The following is a 20,165-nucleotide window of genomic DNA, read 5'->3' as shown; positions in this document are numbered from 1 at the left end:
ATAACCTTCAGACACTGAAGGCTGTGCAGCATCTGCGCTTAATTGTGGCTGGCTCAACTTACCCTCTACTACAGGATTAGACTGGAGACCACTAATGATGGGAACACTGTGGGACACGCTAAAGTTCACTAGTTTTAAGTTATACATGATTGAGAACAGTTGTGATGGCAGAATTACTTATATATACATCTCTGTGGCATAAGGAGCTTTCTGTCCTTTGAAGTCCGTGAGAATTATGAGGAAGGTGGAAAACAGGAAGTATAACTGTCTTTCATAGACAAGCTGAGAACTTGAGACAGCAAGTAGCACTTGTGAGTCGTTTGTGGAAATTTTGGTCAAGGCTAGATTCTATATTTAGTCAAGACACTCAGTCGCTAAGTTTTAGATTCTGGACTGTTCTATGTCAACTATGCGTCTAAGGCTAACACTTAGATGCACTCAGTAGAATCATATAGTTTCTGCACAAGTGAGTCAAGGTGTGACAATGTAACACAGACACACACATACTGACTGAAATCCCCACCGTATCTCAGATGAACCTCCTTTCTCCATCTAGACCACCCCACCTTACCAAGCCCTTTCCCCACATGTCCTACACCAAACCACTAGTGGCTTGATTAATAGCTTTTCTTTCCCCTCCTAAGTGTTGACTCATACAGTATGCCCCACCCTCCGTCCCCACCCAAACCACTAACTTCCCCGATTGCTTTGAAAGCAATGTGGCCTTTTCTTTTCTTGACCATTTTTTTTTTTACATTAGATGTACATTTAAGTCATTTTCAATTTTATATGTTTTACAATTTTCACATCTTTTAATTGTACTTCAGTCTAATGTTTTAAGATTTATTTTTATTATTGCATGTGTGCATATATGTGTACCTATGTGTGGTTATGTGCATAAGTGTAGGTGACCATGTCATTCAGAAGAAGTGATTAGATCCCCTGGAGCTGAGGTTACAGGAGGTTATAAGCTGACAGACTTGAGTGTTGGGATCCAAAGTGTTACCTTCTGAAGGAACAGTGCATGCTCTTAACCTCTGAGTCATCTCCCCCAACCTCTACACTTCAATGATATGTACTGAATGAGAAAACTATAAAGAAGTCTATTAACACAATGTAAAAATCCAGTTCCTAGAACCAACTGCTACTGACATTTTTGTATGTTCTGAAAAGGTCTACATACCATAAAATCTAGTCCTTAAAAGTATAATTTTCAGGGTTGGGGATTTAGCTCAGTGGTAGAGCGCTTGCCTAGGAAGCGCAAGGCCCTGGGTTTGGTCCCCAGCTCCGAAACAAAGAACCAAAAAAAAAAAGTATAATTTTCACTCTCTTCATCTTAACATTCTGGTATCAAGAACAGTCCATAATAATGACTAGTTTTCAGATTGCTACATAGTCGTTTTTTATTTCATTAATTTATTTAGGTATTCACTTTACACCCTAATATCCACCTTCTTCCTCCCAGTCCCCCACCCCCCCCACACACACGCACACAGCTTCTCCCCCTATTCACTTCTTTCCTTCTCCTCTGAGAAGGGAGAGGACTCCCTGGGCATTACCTCACCCTGGTACATGAAGTCACTACAGGACTAGGCACATTCTCTCCCACTGAGGCCAGTCAAGGTGGCCCAGTTAGGGGGATGGGATCCACAGGTAGGCAACAGGTTCAGAGACAGCCCACACTCCAGTTGTTGGGGGGACCACATGAAGACCCACATCTGCTACACATCTGGGGGGGAGGGTCAGTCCATGTTTGCTCTTTAGTTGGTGGTTCAGTCTCTGGGCGCCCCCAAGGGTTCAGGTTAGTTGACTCTATTGGTCTTCCTGTGGAGACCCTGTTCTCTTCAGGTCCTTCAATCCTTCCCCCAGCTCTTCCGTAAGACTCCCCAAGCTCCATCTAATGTTTGGCTATGGGTCTCTGCATCTGTTTTGGTCAGCCATTGGGTAGAGCCTCTCAGAGGACAGTTATGCTAGGATCTGCCTAGAAAGCATGACAGAGTACCATTAATAGTGTCAGGGATTGGTGCTTGCTCATTGGTTGGCCATTCCCTCAGTCTCTGCTCCATTTTTGTCCCTGCACATCTTATAGGCAGGACACATCTTGGGTCAAAGGTTTTGTGGGTGAGTTGTCCTTATCCTTCCACTGGGAGTCCTGTCTGGCTATAGGCAGTGGCCACTTCCAGATCCACATCCTCCACAACGAGGAGCCTCAGCTAGAGTCACCCTCAGAGACTCCCCAGCACCTCCCCCTGTCCCAAGTCTCTGGGGTGTCCTAGAGGTGCCCCCACCTGCCTACCACCTGTTTCCCTCCTCTTTCCCCTGCTCTCCCTGCACCTGATTCCCACCACCCACCCCCATACATTGTTTTTTTTTTGAGACAGGGTCTCATGTAAAGCAGATTGGCCACAACACCAATATATAGTTGGGGATGACCTTGATTTTCTTAATTTCTGCATCTACCTCTGGAGTTCTGGAATTACAGGAAAGCACTACCACACTTATCTCAAAAACTTAAAATTTTCATAACCATATAACATCCAAAGTATATAAAAATTAATTAACTATTTATCTACTGTTGGACATTTTGATTATCTTTAGCCTTCTACTATTCTAAATAATATTCTTATAAGTATTTTAAGTTTGGACTGTGGTTAAGAGCATTGGTTGCTCTTACAGAAAAACCAGGTTCAATCCCCAGCACCTACATACAACCTACTCACAACCTTCTATAACTTCACTTCTAGGATCTGATGCCCTTTTCTGACCTCCACAAGAATCAGGAGCACGTCTGGTACATAAATATACATGCAGGCAAAGCACCCTGACACATCTTTAAGTGTAAACTTTCACTTTTAAAGGCATAGAAGTGATAGTTAACATATTTGTTGCTACTGGGGGAGGGATAAACTGCGTTGGCCGTCTTCTCAGGAGAAATTCTCTGCTTGATCTTTCCCTTATTGTATCCAGCATTGCTTAGGTGTATTACTGGTTTGCTTTTGTGCATAGAAATCAGTCGTAAATGGGAATTCCTTATAATTCCAGTACTTCGGGAATTTGCACATGGATTGGCTGGGCTGTCCTTAGAGCCTGCCATGAGCCTGCACTTACACAGTATCTGTCTATCACAACGACAGCAGCACAGCTTCACACCACACCAGCAACTGCCTGGATTCTTTGCAGAGACCGCCACCTAAGCAAAAGTAGATTTGTGGCTTTGTCAGAGAAATTAATTTCAGAGCGAGGCAGAGACTAAGAAAATTTGAGTTTACTAAAAATAGAAACGAAGGTGCTTCAAGACAGTGCAGAGCACACCTAATACAACAATGTGGATTTTCTACAAGAGTCACACAATAAGTTTTCTGTACAATGGGTGTATATGTGACATTAGGAGACCCTCAAGTTACGTCTCTAACAGTTGAGAATAAGCCACTCTTTTTAAAAAAAGAAAAACTTGGGGTTGGGGATTTAGCTCAGTGGTAGAGCGCTTGCCTAGCAAGCGCAAGGCCCTGGGTTCGGTCCCCAGCTCCGAAAAAAAGAAAAGAAAAAAAAAAGAAAGAAAAACTTTTTAATGATTCTTTAAAAATTATGTATATGTGGGTTTGCCTCTACACAGACATGGCTATCACATGTATGCACATGTGGGTCTGCCTCTACACAGACATGGCTATCACATGTATGCACATGTGGGTCTGCCTCTACATAGACATGGATATCACATGTATGCACATGTGGGTTTGCCTCTACACAGACATGGCTATCACATGTATGTACATGTTCTTGGAGGCTGGAGAGTTTCAGATCCCCTGTAACTGAAGTTATAGGTGGCCTCGAGCCTCCTGATATGATATGGTGGGTGTTGGCCACTGAGCCCAGCCCCTCTGCAAGAGTAAGGAGCTATTGAGCCATTTCACCAGCCTCCCCACCACTACCTTTACTTTTGAGGTAAAGCATTACTATGTCCTAGTTACCCTGGAACTTGCTGTGTAGAGCAGGCTGGCCTTGAAAACACAGAGATCTTCTTCCTTCCGCCTCATAATTTCTTTGGTTAAAAGCATGCATCACTACACCTGGGCCAAAATATTTACTCATATCATACATATATGTATTTATCTGAATTTATGTATATGCAGCATGTGTATGCCTGGAGCCTTTAGAAGCCAGAAGGATCCCCTGGAACTGAAGTGAATGGTGGTTGTGAGTTTCATGTAAGTGCTGGTAACGGAACCCATACCTTCTGTAGAAGCAGCAAGCGCTCTCAACCCCTGACCCATCTCTCCAGTTCCTCAGCCTCGCCAAGGGGTATAATCCATACATATTTAATTCATACATATTTTAAGACTTTTTCTTAGTAAGCAAAGAATTTTTCTTAGTAAACAAAGTCTTAAGGTGGATTTATGAGGAACCTTTCATAAGTCTAGGAGAGACGGGTGCTAGGAACATAAAGTTATGTATCATTTTAAATCTAAGAAAGCACAGCCTAATTACAATCCTTGATGTTCTTAATTACAGATGTCTTTGGGATACATCATTTGGCCCTATGTAAGCACAATTCGTTTATTGTCTTGGGCAAGATGTCTTTTGGAAAAATACACCTTGATTCTGTGGGCTAGTAGGTCCTTATCAGTGGAGTCTGAAGTGTGCTGCCTTTCTCCGCAGTAAAGTGGATCAAGACCCTCTCCCAGTCTTTTCTCACCTTTCTGTCATAATTCCCTCTCTTCCTACCCTGCCTCAGAGTAATCTCCAATGCCTTTCCACTTATGCTGGCCTGGGGGAACTAGAAGAGCTGAAAGCCTGAAAAATGGAAACTTTCTCTAATTTTTAAAGATGTATTTATTATTCTTAATATGTGTATATGTGCATATGAGTACAGGTACCCACAGGGGCTCTGGCCTGGGGATAGAGTTACAAGCAGTTGTGAGCCACCTGATAGGGTCGCTGGGAACTGAACTCAAGTCCTCTGAAGGGGGAGTATGTGATCCTAACCACTGAGCTACCACTTCAGCCGGTGCTTTCTCTATTTCTATATGGTCCCTCCACATAGCCTGAAGCACAGGCACTTGCAGCAAGCCAGCTTTATAATATGGGGCTCATAACTCCAAAACCACATCTCCATAGAGATCAAGAGCTAGACAAATGCCACCTCACCTTTTCTAGAAAACCATCGCAAGCCTGAGTCATCCATATGTCTGCTCCAAATTTTAGAAGAGGGGTATATAACTGCTCCTTTGATCAGAAAGTATTGATTACACATCATAGGAAGAGCATTTTGAAAGTACAGCCTGTAGCAGGAAGCAAACATTCTTTAAAAAAGAGGGGGAGCAGACCCCAACCCAATTCTAATGAATGAATTAATGTATCTAAACATACTACTAGATATGCACTCAATGTTTTTTCTTTCTTCCTTTTCAAAACCTGGGAAAGTAAACTAAATTACTCAAGTCCTCTGCAAGCAAGGTAGCCAAGTGACAAATCCTACCCAGTTAAGCTAAGACCAAAGCTCTCCTAGTATAGCGAACCTTTGGCTCTCCTAGTATAGGTACTTGCTGATTCCTCATGCACAGAAACAGAACTTCAGGTGTTTTCTTCCCCTTCTATGTATGGTGTTAGGATGGAGAACATCTGAATCTTTGACTTCCAGGACAGCTAGGACTACAGAGATAAACACTGTCTAAAAAGAAAAGAGAGGATTGAGAGCATCTCCATTTAGTATTTGTGACGAAATGCCTAGGGTTTAGTGAAACAGCAGAAGGAACTTTAACTTGAAGGTAGGGAGAGGAAAGGAGGGATTTTTCAAATGCTAGGGCAGGAGGCATGGGGGCAGGCAGTGGAAAGGGAGTAAATGAAAGCAAAACATAATGATATATACACATACACATATATACACATATATACACATATATACACATATACACATATATACACACATATACACATATATACATATATACACATATATGCACATATATACACATATACACACATTTATACACATATGCACATATATACACATATACACACACACATTTATACACATATGCATATATATATACATATATACACACATATATACACATATACACACATTTATACACATACATATATAGAGAGAGATAAATAAATGAATAAACAAATTCAAATGTCAACCAGCTCTGACAAAAATTGATCCTTCATGTTTTATAGTATCAAATATTTTAGCCAAAATTTATTTTTTATGTAAAATTCAAGTATATCATCTCATTAACATACAAATTGCTCTCAGCTTTAATAAATAGTCAAATTCTATGTAGATAAGAACATTGTCAGGCTGGAGAGATGGCTCAGTGATTAAGAGCACTGACTGTTCTTCCAGAGGTCCTGAGTTCAATTCCCAACAACCACATGGTGGCTTACAACCATCTGTAATCTGATCCAATGCCTTCTTCTGGTGTGTCTGAAGACAGCTACAATGTACTCACATACATAAAATAAATAAATAAATCTTTAAATAAAAAAGAACATTGTCTTTGTGGTGGTCAGTTTTGTGAAAACTTGACACAAACTAGATTCATTTGGGAAAGAGAACTTCAACTAAAAAATATCCCCACCAAAATGACCTGTAGACAAGCCCCTGGAAGATTTTCTTGACTGATGATTGGCTCCCACCTCTGGGCTGGTAGTCCTGGGTGCTTTAGGAAAGCAGGCTGAAGAAACCAGGAGGAGCAAGCCAGTAAGCAGTGCTCCTCCATGTCTTCCGTTTCAGTTCCTGCCTCCAGGTTCCTGCGTTGAGTTCCTGCCCTGATTTCCTTCAATGATGGACTGCTGTGGTGTGGAAGTGTAAGCAAAATAAACCCTTTCCTCCCCAAGTTAGTAATTAATGGTCATGGTGCTTTATCACAGCAATAGAAGCTCCCACTGAGACAACCTTAGAGTATGTTTATTTATTAGTAGTAAAGTTTGTATCTGTATCCCTATTTTAATGTACCTGTGTACTGGGTGAAAAGGGTTTGAATAGAAAGAGTTTGTGAAGTCCTGGATTTATACATAGCTATATACTTTAGAGATGAGAGATGGGGAGGCATGGGAATCTACTCTTATCTGTGGTTATGCAGTCAGCTGGTTTAGTTACTCACAGCCAATTACAGTCCACAGATAGTAAGGAGAAAATTGGAGAAATACTTTACAAGTTTGAAACTGTGTGTTCTTCTGAGTAGTATCATACAATCTTTCCTTTTCTTTTTTCTTTTGGTTTTTTTTTTTTTTTTTTTTTTTTTTTTTTTTTTTTTTTTACTTTTTGTATGATACAATCTTCTATCTTGCACTGCCTGCAACATGACTCATTCTTTTGTCCACTATATCCACACTGTAAATGATAACCATCATTAGTCACTTTCTCATCTCAGTTATCAAGTCAACCCACGTTGCTTGTGTTCAGATGACCTTTATTTTATTTAACACACAAAAGGAGTCATTCCGGTAATTCAGATAGGCCAAAGGCAACTGTGATGTACCACCTGTGGAAAAGTAAAAGGTCCTGACTTAATAAGAAAAAATGATACACCGAGGCTGCTAGATTACTGTATACTGTAAGAACTAATCTTTGACCAGTGAAATTATAAGAAGGAAAAATAAATTTATCCTAGTTTTACTAACACACTCCAGACTGCAAATGTTATGAGCATGGTGTGTAATCCTTAATAAAAATGGAAAACTCATTACATTTGTGCATGGGGAACATGTGTGTGTATATATATATTATATATAATATATAATATAATATATATATTCCAATTGATGGCAAAAAGAAAGTGTTGTGCCTGTAGGAAGGGTTCAACCAGGGATCCCCTGTTGAGCATGACTCTTTTTGTGGCAATGGTATACAAGAGGCATAGTTACATAGATTCAGGAATAGATTGGATGGGAAAATTTTTATTATTTATTATTAAATTTATTTATTAAAGGCTACATATGCCAATTATTCGACTGCTGCCACATTTCTAGAAGTTGATTAAAAGAAGAGATAACACCCTAAGCATGACTTCTGCTGTGATAGGACAGCTCTTCGAGAATGTTGCCTACACACCTGGTCACAAAACATGGAAAGGGGATCATGTCTGGTACTTTGTGGCAGTGCTGCACCATTAATGATTAAATGCAGAGTAATGTGTGCAAGTGAGGAACTAACCCACTCAAACACAGACAAGCCAAAATTACACCAGAGAGAATGTATTCATGTGGTTTTTATTATAGAATATTGATCATCCTATTTGATTAGTAGTAACTGTGCCTTGTTTACAGGTATTTATACAGTTTATAGAAAAGAACACACTATGTATAAGATTGAGTGGGGTGAAGCTTCCACTGTGGGTCTGAAAACATCCCCTAGAGATAAAAATATTCATAAAAATATTTGTACGTATAGTTACGGACACAGCTTAGTCTGAACATCTGTAGGGTAAATTGGCAAGCTGGTGACCCAGGAAGTCACTAGTTAAGTCCAGCCTCCCAGTGAGCAGGCCAAAGGCAAGGAACAATTGATATTTCTACCTTAGTCTGAAGCCAGGGAAAAAAGGTCACTCTGAAAGCTGACTGGCGGAAATACTTCATTACTTAGGGAGGACCAACCTTTTTGTTTACACTCAGGTCTCTAACTGATTGGCAGACGCTCACTGAAAATTAGGGAGAACAATCTTTACAGAATCTATCAGTTTATATGTTAATCTAATACAAGATCATCTTCACAGAAATAACCAGAATGTTTGACCAAATGTCTGGGGTACCCATGGCCCAGCCTAACTGACAAAAAATTAATCAGCTCATCAAGCAAATTAATCTTTCCTATGGTTTTAATATATTTGTTTTGGTTCTTTTTCCATGACAAACTGAAAGGAAAAAAAATCACATGATGATCTCATTAGATGCTTTGTTAAAATCCAATACCTCTTCATGTTAAAAGTGTTGGAGAGGTCAGGGATACAAGACACATACCTAAACATAATAAGAGCAATGTACAATCCAATAGCCAACATCAAATTAAATGGAGAGGAATTTAAAGCAATTCCACTAAAATCAGGGACTAGACAAGGCTGCCCACTTTGTCCCTATGTATTCAACATAGTACCTGAAGTTCTAGCCAGAGCAATAAGACAACTAAAGGAGACCAAGAGGGTACAGATTGAAAAGGAAGAAGTCAAAGTATTGCTACTTGTAGAAGATATGATAGTGTACATAAACAACCCCAAAAGTTCTACCAGAGAACTCCTGCAGCTGATAAACACCGTCAGCAAAGTGCAGCATACAAAATTAACCCTAAAAAAAAAAAAAGTAGCTCCTCTTTATACAAATGATAAACAGGCCAAGAATAAAGTTAGGGAAACAACACCCTTTACATAGCAATGAATAATATACAATATCTTGGTGTGACTCTAACCAAGCAAGTGAAAGATCTATATGACAAGAACTTCAAGTCGCTGAAGAAAGAAATTGAGGAAGATCTCAGGAGATGACAGGATCTCCCATGCTTATGGGTCAGTAGGATTAACATAGGGAAATAGCCATCTTACCAAAAGCAATTTATTGATTCAATGCAATTCCCATCAAAATTCCAACACAGCTCTTTACAGAACTTGACAGATCAATTGTCAACTTCATGTTAGTTACGCTAATTTGAGTTTATAATTTTCAAAGGATCTAATAAGTAAATATGTAAAAAGACATGTTATTATATGGAGAACACCATGGGGTAGAGCAGCAAGGAGAGCTCCGTGGGCTCTGGGACAAGAAAATGTGGATCAGACAGCTGACTAATTGGAGTTAAGAGCAGCCAGGATGGAACACAGAAATTAGTAAATAGTAGCTCGGAATTATTGGTGGGAGGTAGGTTCTAGCAGGTCAGGCAGTCACTCAGCTATTGTGCTGCTTAGGGCTTATTAAAATATAGAGACTGTGTGTGTGTGTGTGTGTGTGTGTGTGTGTGTGTGTGTGTGTGTGTGTGTGTCTTTTATTCAGGAACATAAACCATTGAGGTGGGTAAAAACCCTGTGCCAAGATTTATTAATAAACATTAATTCTACAGCCATCCCTGAACTCAAAGTGAACTACAGAGCAAAAGTAATTAAAACTGCATGGTATTGGTATAGGAACAGATAGATTGATCAATGGAATTGAATCGAAGACCTGAAATAAACCCACACGTCTATGGAGACTTTACAAGGCAAAACCATACAATGGGAAAAAAAGGAAAGCATCTTCAACAAGTGGTGCTGGTCTAACTGGATGTCTGCATGTAGAAAAATGCAAATAGATCCATACTTATCACCATGCACAAAACTCAAGTCCAGGTGGATCAAAGACTTCAATGTAAAACTGGATACAGTAAATCTAATAGAACAGAAAATGGAGAAGAGCCTTGAACTCATTTGGTACAGGAGACAACTTCCTGAACGGACACCAGTGACTCAGGCTCTAAGATCACTAACGGATAAATGAGATCTCATGAAACTGCAAAGCTTCTGTACGGCAAAGGACACTGTCATTAGGACAGGTTGGAGAAAGGATCTTCACCAACCCTACATCTGACAGAGGGCTAATATCCAAAATTTAAAAAGAACTCAAGAAGTTAGACATCAACAACTGAAATAACCCAATTTAAAAATGGGGTATTTAAGAATGGGGAACAGAGCTAAACAGAGAATTCTCAAAAGAGGAATCTTGAATGGCCAAGAAATACTTAAAGAAATGTTTAATGTCCTTAGTCATCAGGAAAGTGCAAAATCAAAATGGCTCTGAATTTCCATTTTACACATAACAGAATGGCTAAGACCAAAACCTCGAGTGATAGCACATGCTGGAGAGGACATGGAGCTAGGGAACATTCCTCTGCTGCTGGTGGGATTGCAAACTGGTACAACCACTCTGGAAATGAATATGGCGGGAAGGGGGCAGTGATCCAGATGTAAAGTGAATGAATACAAAAGAAAGAAAAGAAAATTGAGTACGCACACACACACACACACAGTTGCTATTCACCTGCTCAAAGAGCACGAAATCATCCTTAATTGATCTGCGTGTTCCATACAAATGTCTCTATATATAATATGTTATTTATATATATATATACATATATATAATGTATACATATATATGTGTACATCATGTATGTGTGTATTATAGAATTATGTATTGCTTGTAAGGTTTGTATATTACAGAATGGAAGACCAGAAGGGCAACCCTGACAGGACTCACCCTCAAATATGCTAGGATGCTGAGACCTGCTGTTCCAACTCCCTGATTGATACTGTCTCAAACTGATGTTGTTTCCAGAGACTAACTTCTAGAACAGCTTTAAGAAGAGATCCACAGAATATGGCATTCATAGTTATTTCATTATTTAAAAACCTTTTGAATATGAGATAGGTCTGCTCCTGACAGTGCCCCCATTCACCTCAAAGAAGATGATGAGCATCAATAACCTCCTCATGGAGTTGCTTCCACAGTGGCAGGCTAGTCACTGGGCAAAGGAATGCCCATGCTTCAAATACAGACAAAACTGTCCAGAAAGGACAAGTGGACACAGAGAAGTCAACTGCAAATCTCTGCCAAAACGGTGTAAGCAAGTCCTTCATAATTCCTGCTTCACATAAGATCTGTCAGATACACTGGGCCAGAAGGCTGAAGGTGTTATAGAGAAAATATTAGAGGACTGTCCAGGCAGTTATCTCTGTCATTTTTATAATTTTGGAAGCTGCATCCCTGCAAATCCTGCACACTCAGGTAATATTTATTCCTTCACGGGTTCTGATAGGGTTGAAGACAAGAGAGTTACAGTTTTACTATAAGTTTAAGTTGCTTAGGATTTAAGAAGATGTTCTAGATCTAAAAAGATGTTTTTAGGGTAGCAACACAAGTTAAGATAGAAAGTGGTTTAGATACAAAGCTCTAAATTCATAAACTGCCCACCTAGATAAGATAAACTTCCCTATAGAAATCCATCCTTTAATAAATATACATAACCACCTTGGCAATTCAAGACCACCTGGACCTGGGTCATCCTTCTCGTCTCCATCTTGATTCTCCTACTCCTCTCCCTTCTCTCCTGCCTTACAAAAGCTTTGTCCCCATCTTATTTTTTTTTACTGTCCAATCATGACCTTGACCTAACTTGTACCAGCCCTCACCTGCATATAGACATCAACTTACTACATAACTCTACATATAGTAACTCTTACATATAGATGTTTATTATCCAGGAGATCCTCCCCTTTAAAGAGCCTGTCCTACTAGGGTAGAGAAATCGTTCTTCATCAGGTTGTCAAAGGCCAAGTCAGTTCCCTGTAACTCCTTTATCCATCTCTCCTTCACCGGTGCTTACCCCACCCCCATGCCTGTTTTGTCCGTTTTTGCATGATAATTCACGTCCTGAAAACAAAACTCATAAAAACAGGGTTTATGAAGAATGGGATTTAAGAAATAACTTAATTAATTGTTTAATAAGGTATTGAGGCTTCACCTTTATATACTCATACAAGAATGGAACTTGTGGTGGTGGACAAACTTTGGAATGTAAGACTTACCTAAATGGTATTAGTTTTTTGTTTTTGTTAGAGGCATGAAGGAGTGAATGGGTCATGGAGAGCAGCTGACATTTGGCACTGTGCGGCAGATCTTAAGTTCCTAAAGAGAGCCCAGGAGAGGCTATCGGTGAAATCAGGCCAGTTGCAAAGGGAGTCTAAGAAGCACATAAAGTTCTGAGGGTCTGAATGCTTAAGAACGCTCTGAAGCTCTAAGAAAGAGTGGTTTAAGGCAATGGAAAATGTTTCAGAGTTCTTTTCCCCACTATACTATTGTTATAATAAGAGGTCAAAGGTTCAGGAAACCTAGACTCAGCGGTCCAACCAGATCACTCACATGGTGGGGTCTGGAGACTGCTCGCTAGCAGGTTGCAAAAAAGAAACACTTATCTCTATTAAAAAAAAAAAAACTAAATTAACTTCTAAAACACCCGTTCTCTATGCTTGCTTTCTCAGTGATCAAGCTAGAGATGACCTTCCATGTTAGCCAGAGACTTTTTAGAGGCTGCCCTTATTGGTCCTGTAGGAAACATGATGCATATTCAGAAAGGCATTCTACTTCTTATTCAGAATGGGGGATTCTTTTATATGCTAATAAGGGATCCACGGTACCCCAGATAGTCATTGGTTAAATGTTACTATTGCATTTATCACAGCTGCTCATCGGGCACAATCAAAATTCAGAGGCTAAACACACTCCTCCTCTCTCAACTCCTAGGTGTAGATATGGTGGAAGAAGTGGGGCCACACCCCACAAAGGCCCTTACATCCCCGACATCATCTCCTTAGACAATATTGATCCCACCTCCCTGTCACATCATCTCTTGTTTCAGACCTTAGCCTCCATGTATCAGCGATTGTTGGTTGTGTGTCCCTCCTGCATCCAACTCACAAACACCATTTGTGGCCCCCAACCATTGGCTCATTAGACTCTCTCACCTCACCACTCATTTGTTGTGGATTTGCTCTAACACTTGTATTACGTTAATCGAGTCCCCCAAATTACCTGGGAATCTGCACTTCTACACGTAAGACGCTGAGGGTCCCTGCCCTCAGTTGGTTTTGATTGGTAAATAAAGTTACCAGCGGCCAATGGCTGGGCAGGGAGACAGAAGCACGGCTTTTAGGATTCCTGGATGAGGAACTCAGGGAGGAGAGGAGGAGACAGAATTGCCATGCAGGGAAAGGAGTGAGGACCAGGTCTGAGAGATGCAGAAGAGAGGGCAAACCAATCACTTAAGAGCCAGGGAAGAGTGGCCCCAGAGCATCCCCTCCCTTGGGTCTAGGGCAGCAAAGGAATATAGATTTTAGTAAGTAATAACTCAGGAATATTGGAGGGGAGGTGTTAGGCACATAGAGGTTTTGGAGTGGCCTAGCCATTGAGCTGCTTAAGGCACACTGAAATATAAGTCTGCGTATGTGCGTATGTCTTCCTTCAGGAGCCCAGAACATTGGGGTGGGTGGATTGGAACTCACACCACTGCTGCCAGGGTGATTTGAGTAGAACCAATTGGCAACTGCAACATTCATTAACTACGCCAAGCCAAATATCATTACCATCCCTTATCTCTCCCTTATCCTTCTCTTTTGTATCACACACTGCTTTAACTCCTCAGGAACACACTCTACGAGCATACTGGATCCCTCGGACAGACTGTAATAATACCCTGACCCTCAGCACTACCACCCAGGCCCTATGTCCAAACAGTCACAACACCTCAGTCCCCTGCAGCACTCAAGTTTACTGCTGCCTACTCACTGGATGGGCGGGAACTTGGACCCTGGTGTTCCTTTTTCCAAACTAGGGCTGGTACCCAAAGAGACTGGGTTTTTGGCATCTGATACCCCAAGAACAAGTTCTCAGCACAAAGGAGATTCAATTGTCCCAGAAGGACAGAGGGCAGGGAATAAGAGGCAAAGACAGGGGACAGACGAAAAGGGAGAAGTGGAAAGGAACAAGAGGGGGAGGAAGGGACAAAGGACTGCCTCTGGATAGAGAGGAGACAGGTGTGGCCCATAGGCAGATGGCAGTTTATAAAACAAAAAGGGGAAACCCTGTATTAGGATGAGTTGGTTTGTTTTGATTGGGCATGTTAATTGGGGTAGCTAGAGAGGGTTTTTGATTTCTGGGCTTCGGGAGAAGAAAGTGGCCAAATAAGGGAATAGACCTCGTGGCTTGCTTTAAGAATGTAATCTAAGTGTTTAGCAAGGCAGAGAGAATATAGGAAGGCAAGGCCTTCCATAGCCATGATTGCTTTGCTGGCTAACGTGCCTTCAGTGCCAGGTTAAGAACCCTTTTTGGGTCCCATCACAAGGTTTATGGATGGTTCAGGTCCTACCCTTTCTCAAAGTCCTGGGCAAACCACTGGAGTAGCAGGACTGGCCACTTCCTTAGATATTTACCCCAGGGCCAAACAGACTCGCTGGATGCCATGGAACTACGAAGTCATCAAGGATTAGATCTACTAACAGCAGAGATAGGTGGCCTTTGCCTCTTCCTCAAGGAGGAATGCTGCTTTTATGACAACCAGTCAGGGACAGTAAAAGATCTGACAGCCCCAGATGGATCTCCAAAAACCATAATAATGCCTCTGGTTGATGAATCGCTGACAGTCCAGTATGGCATTAGATGCTGCTTTTCTCTCTCTTTCTTTCTTTTTGTGTTAAAATTTAAATTTATTAGCAACTTTAAATTTATTAATGAATTTCAAAAGAATTCTCCTTTAGGTTGAGGCTTGAACCCAACATCAAAGCCAAATAAACTCGAGTTGAGTACGGATGAATATAACTTTTTTATTAATTAGTTTATTAATCCGATCCCAATATCGGAGCCTCCTAGTACTCCTTCACACAGATCCTCCCCTGGCTCCTCCCTCCCCTTCTCCTCTGAGAAAGGATAGCTTCCTTAGCTATTACACACATCCCTGGCACATCAAGTCACTGCAGGGCTAGATGAATGCTGCTTTTCCTAGTCCTATTAATTGCTCCCTACTAATAAACTTCTTGTCTAAATTTCTTCAACAGCAGATCCAAAAGATTTCTAAGCAGAGTTTCGATCAGTTGCTATTACAGGATTATCAGCCCCTATTTAAGGAACCAGAGGTCTTATGGTTCCTAATTGTGCCCTAACAGTGAAGATCAAGCTTGCCTCACAGAATTCAGTGCCCCCATGCAGCAGAAAGTAGTTTAATGATAACACTGCCCCCTTTCCTGACCCACCCCCATCATTTATTAATAATAAACAGAAAGGGGAGAAATGTAGCAAGCTAGCACTCACTTCCAGATTTTGAAATTTCACCAATCCCTGGGCTCACTCCAAGCTCAGGACTTGAAATCCCACCAATCCCTGCCTTGGAAATCTCCACCCTGAGAAACTCCTCCTCTAGGAAACCCTATATAACCCTGCCCCCCAGTCAGTGTTCTGCTGCTTCTCCCCACAGTAGAGGCAGCCACCCTCTTGTGTCTTTTCCAATCAATCCAGTGTGAGGTTTTTGTGCAGTGGGACTTTGTGATATTCCTTGGCTCCAGACTGACAGGCTAGCTTTTTCTTCAGGTCTGCAACTCTTGCTTTGGGGAAACCTTTCCCCTCAGAGTTGTAAAACTTAAGAGTGTCCACGTGTTTATCATGCGCACACACATGTGCACAGGCACATACACACGAATAGATATTTTTTAAAAAATAGCAGTACTTTTAGCTGTAAACAGCACAAAAATAGTAATTTTACTTCCAATCTTGACGAAGCAGGTCAGAATAACAGATTAAATTCTTGGAATTACCTTGATAGTAACATATGTTGTGTGACAAAGCTTTTCCTGGGGAGACGCAACACCAAAGCATAGATACCACCAAAGTCCTACTTAGTGAACCAATGGGGTCACTACAGAGCTATGGATAAGGGGATACTTACAGGCTGAAATGACACAAAGACAGCGTGAGCGACAGCTCACAGAGCTGGCAACCTGGAGCACACTGCACAGCCTGCAGACAGCTCGACAGGTTGGAGAGTATCCTTTCTAAGAGCTTCAACTGCTATAAACTTCTTCCAGTTCAACTTATCTGGGTCTTCTTGGCACTCAGCTTTCTACCTTCTATGAGGGACTCAGCTTTTGTTGTTCATTCTGGCAGCAAAGAGCCTGGTGAATCTGTTAAGTTTGGGGAACTTCCTGAGGCTGTCTTTACTGCTCAAGGAGCTTGCCTGCAGGATGGAATGTTTGGTCTCCTAGGAAACGGTTGCATAACAATATGGTAGGGGAGTATTCTAGTAGCAGACAGCTAAACTTGGTTGTGTGAGTCACTGAGTATTTTTTTAATGTAAAAATTCAAACAAAGATATGAGACAGTCATTTTTAAACATTAGCAGCAGTAGTAGGACATGGCAGTGACACCTCAGGGAAGAGGATAAGTGAAGTAGGCTTTATTGTATTGACTTAAGGACAGTTCAAGGAGAAAGAACCCAGAGTCCAGGTCTTTGATGTGAGATGCTCCTGGCGGTATCAGGAGGTTGGGAGGCTTCACAGTAAAGCTCTCTGAAAGGACAAAGCTTTATAGGAAGATCATCTGGAAATTATCAGGGGCTTGACTTGAGGTCTTTAGTTCAACTACCCAAGCTCCCAGGGAGAGAAAGAACCACCTAAAAGAAGCCTGGTTGGGTGGTGGCAGCACACGCCTCCAATACCAGCCCTCAGGAGGCAGAGGCAGGCGGATCTCTGAGTTCACAGGCCAACCTGGTGTAGAGAACAAGTTTCAGAATAGCCAGAGCTACACAGAGAAAACCTGTTTCAAAATAACCAAATAATAATCATAATATTAATTGATTTTAACTAATTAATTTTAGAAAAGAAGGAGCCTGATGTGGAGGCACCCATCTCTAATCCCAGCACTCAGGAGACACAAACAGACCATCCGCTGTGATTTTGAAGCCAGCCTGGTTTTCATACCAAATTCCGAACTACTGAGACTCTTCCTCTAAAAAGGCAAGCTAGGTGTGTTACTGAAATCTCAATACTCAGGAGCCAGAGGCAGTAGGACCTCTGCTAATTCAGGATCAACCCGGCCTACAAATGTGTTCCAAGACAGTAAGGCCTAATGTCAAAACCCTATCTTTAAAAGGAAAAAAAAAGGGCAAAATTAAAACTTTGAAACATAGGAAGGTAAAAACATCTTGTCGGTAACAGAGATACATCGTAAGAAATGTTAAGTCCTTCAGAAAGAAGGAAAATTGCGTCTGCACGAAGGAATCAAGAATACTACAACCAGGGGTTGGGGATTTGGCTCAGTGGTAGAGCACTTGCCTAGCAAGTGCAAGGCCCTGGGTTCGGTTCCCACCTCTGAAAAAAAAAAAAGAATAGAAAACAAAAACAAAAACAAACAAACAAACAAAGAATACTACAACCAGACGGGAGAGATCACACATGGATGAACAGCGGAGAGATCCCTCACGGATCAACAGAGGAGAGATCACTCATGGATGAATAGCAGAGAGATCACTCACGGATGAACAGAGGAGAGATCACTCGCGATGAACAGAGGAGAGATCACTCACGGATGAACAGCGGAGAGATCACTCAGGGATGAACAGAGGAGAGATCCAGGACCTGGGTTTGATTCTCAGTACCCACGTGGCAGCTCACAACACCCCAGTTCCCTGAGATCAGAGGCCCTTTTCCGGCCTTTGCAGGCACATATGTGGTGCACTTATACAGACAAAACATCCACTTGTACATACAAAATTTAAAAATAAAAAGTAAAGGGGCTGGGGATTTAGCTCAGTGGTAGAGCGCTTACCTAGGAAGCGCAAGGCCCTGGGTTCGGTCCCCAGCTCCGAAAAAAAGAACAAAAAAAAATAAATAAATAAAAAATAAAAATAAAAAGTAAACACAGTAAAATGGGGCTGGAGCACACGTTGCTCTTCCTAATGGCCTGAGTTTGGTTCCCAGCACCCATACGGTGGCTCAGAATCATCTGTAACTCCCGCTCTAGGGTTTTCTGAACACTTTTCTGATCTCCATGTGAGTTGCATGAATATGGAACACTCATACACAGAAATGTCACCAGATAAAATAAATACTGTGAACAGGGTGAGATGGCTAAGTGGGTAAGAACAGAAAAACGCGATGACCTGAGTTTATCCCTGCAACTCACACAGTAGAAGGCAAGGGCCAACTCCCAAAGGTTGACCTCTGACCTCTGACCTCCACACGTACACTTCATCATACTGCATGTAAACACGGAGACGGAGAAGTAATTAATTAAAAAAAATTAAAGAATACTTTAAATAGTAACTGTGGAGTAGTGTAAGCTAATAAAAATGCAGTTTCGTTGTATTACAAAAAGTTGGAGATCAGCAGTGGATGACCTTAACTCAATTGCTCAGTCATTGAAGACTCTGGTTCTCACCCTGCCCAACCGGGGCTTCATCCTCGTGTTTGTTGCTTCAAAGAGCCTACTGTGATGTCTGGCATAGTGGGATACAACTTTACTCCTCTCACTAGGCAGAGGCCCAAGGATCTCTGTCCGTTCAAGGCCAATCTAGTCTACATAGTTTCAAGACAACCAAGGATACATAGAGAGACACCCCCCTGCAAAAAAGGGGGGGAGGGACAAAGGGCTTACTTTGTTTTATGTGATTTGTCTCCAGAAAAACTGATATTGAAGTCCGTAGTGGTATAGAGAGATCTCAGAGCCTTTGAGAAGTGGGGCATAGTGAAGGGGGTTGGTCCTGGCTTCCCCTGTGAAGAGATTAATGCTAATTGTAAGAAATGTGTTTGATCTCTTGGGAGTGGATTTGTGTCCATGCGAACAGGGCTGTTACAGAGTAACTTTCTCTGCTCTCTGTTTTTGTCTTTCCTATGTGATCTCACTGTAATTGCTATGAGCCCTGTTAAGACGGAGGCACAAGGCCCTCACAAGAGTACCTTTGTGATACCCTTGGTGATAAGGCCACCCAATATGGATATTTAGCCTTCAAAGCTGTGAACTAAGTACACCTCCTTTATTAAAATAGCCAGTCTTGAGAATTTGTTCTGGCAACAGAAAGTGGACTAAGATATAAACCTTATCTTTAAACATTTCTATTCCTGTACCAACAAGGGCCATGCATAAATATAATATTTGTGTAATTACTACTGAGCAAGTGGTTTAGAAAAAGAATGATACATTTGAATGCCATCAGAAGGAGAAAGAAATATACTATTATGGGATTTGAGGCTCACAAAAAAAAGTCTCATTAGCTTAAACAAATTGTAGTTATTAGACTAAGAAACTAAGGGGGAAAACCAAAGGCAGAAAATTCTATGTTGAGCTCTGCATTACCTCATTAGCAATCAGTTCTCGCCATGTTTCTATGTTTTTTTCTATTGCTTCTGTCAACACATACACCCATTTGGGGATATATTTGAGAGAATTCATCTCCCTGGGGGTCTCGTAATTACAGCAATCTATTTTCTATAACCATCTTCCCCCTTCGTTACCAAATAGCAAGGAATATGACCCAGAACTAGCCAATTAGAACTAGCCAATCATTGTATCCTACCTCCTTGGAAACAGTCAGGCACTCAGAGAGCATGTGTAACACTAACTGAGCCAATCAGAATCCTTCCCTGAAATTCATGTAGGAGTAC

Source organism: Rattus rattus, chromosome 12 (assembly GCF_011064425.1).
Source record: "Rattus rattus isolate New Zealand chromosome 12, Rrattus_CSIRO_v1, whole genome shotgun sequence".
In the NCBI taxonomy this organism is placed as follows: domain Eukaryota; kingdom Metazoa; phylum Chordata; class Mammalia; order Rodentia; family Muridae; genus Rattus; species Rattus rattus.
Note: the sequence above shows the minus strand (reverse complement) of the source record.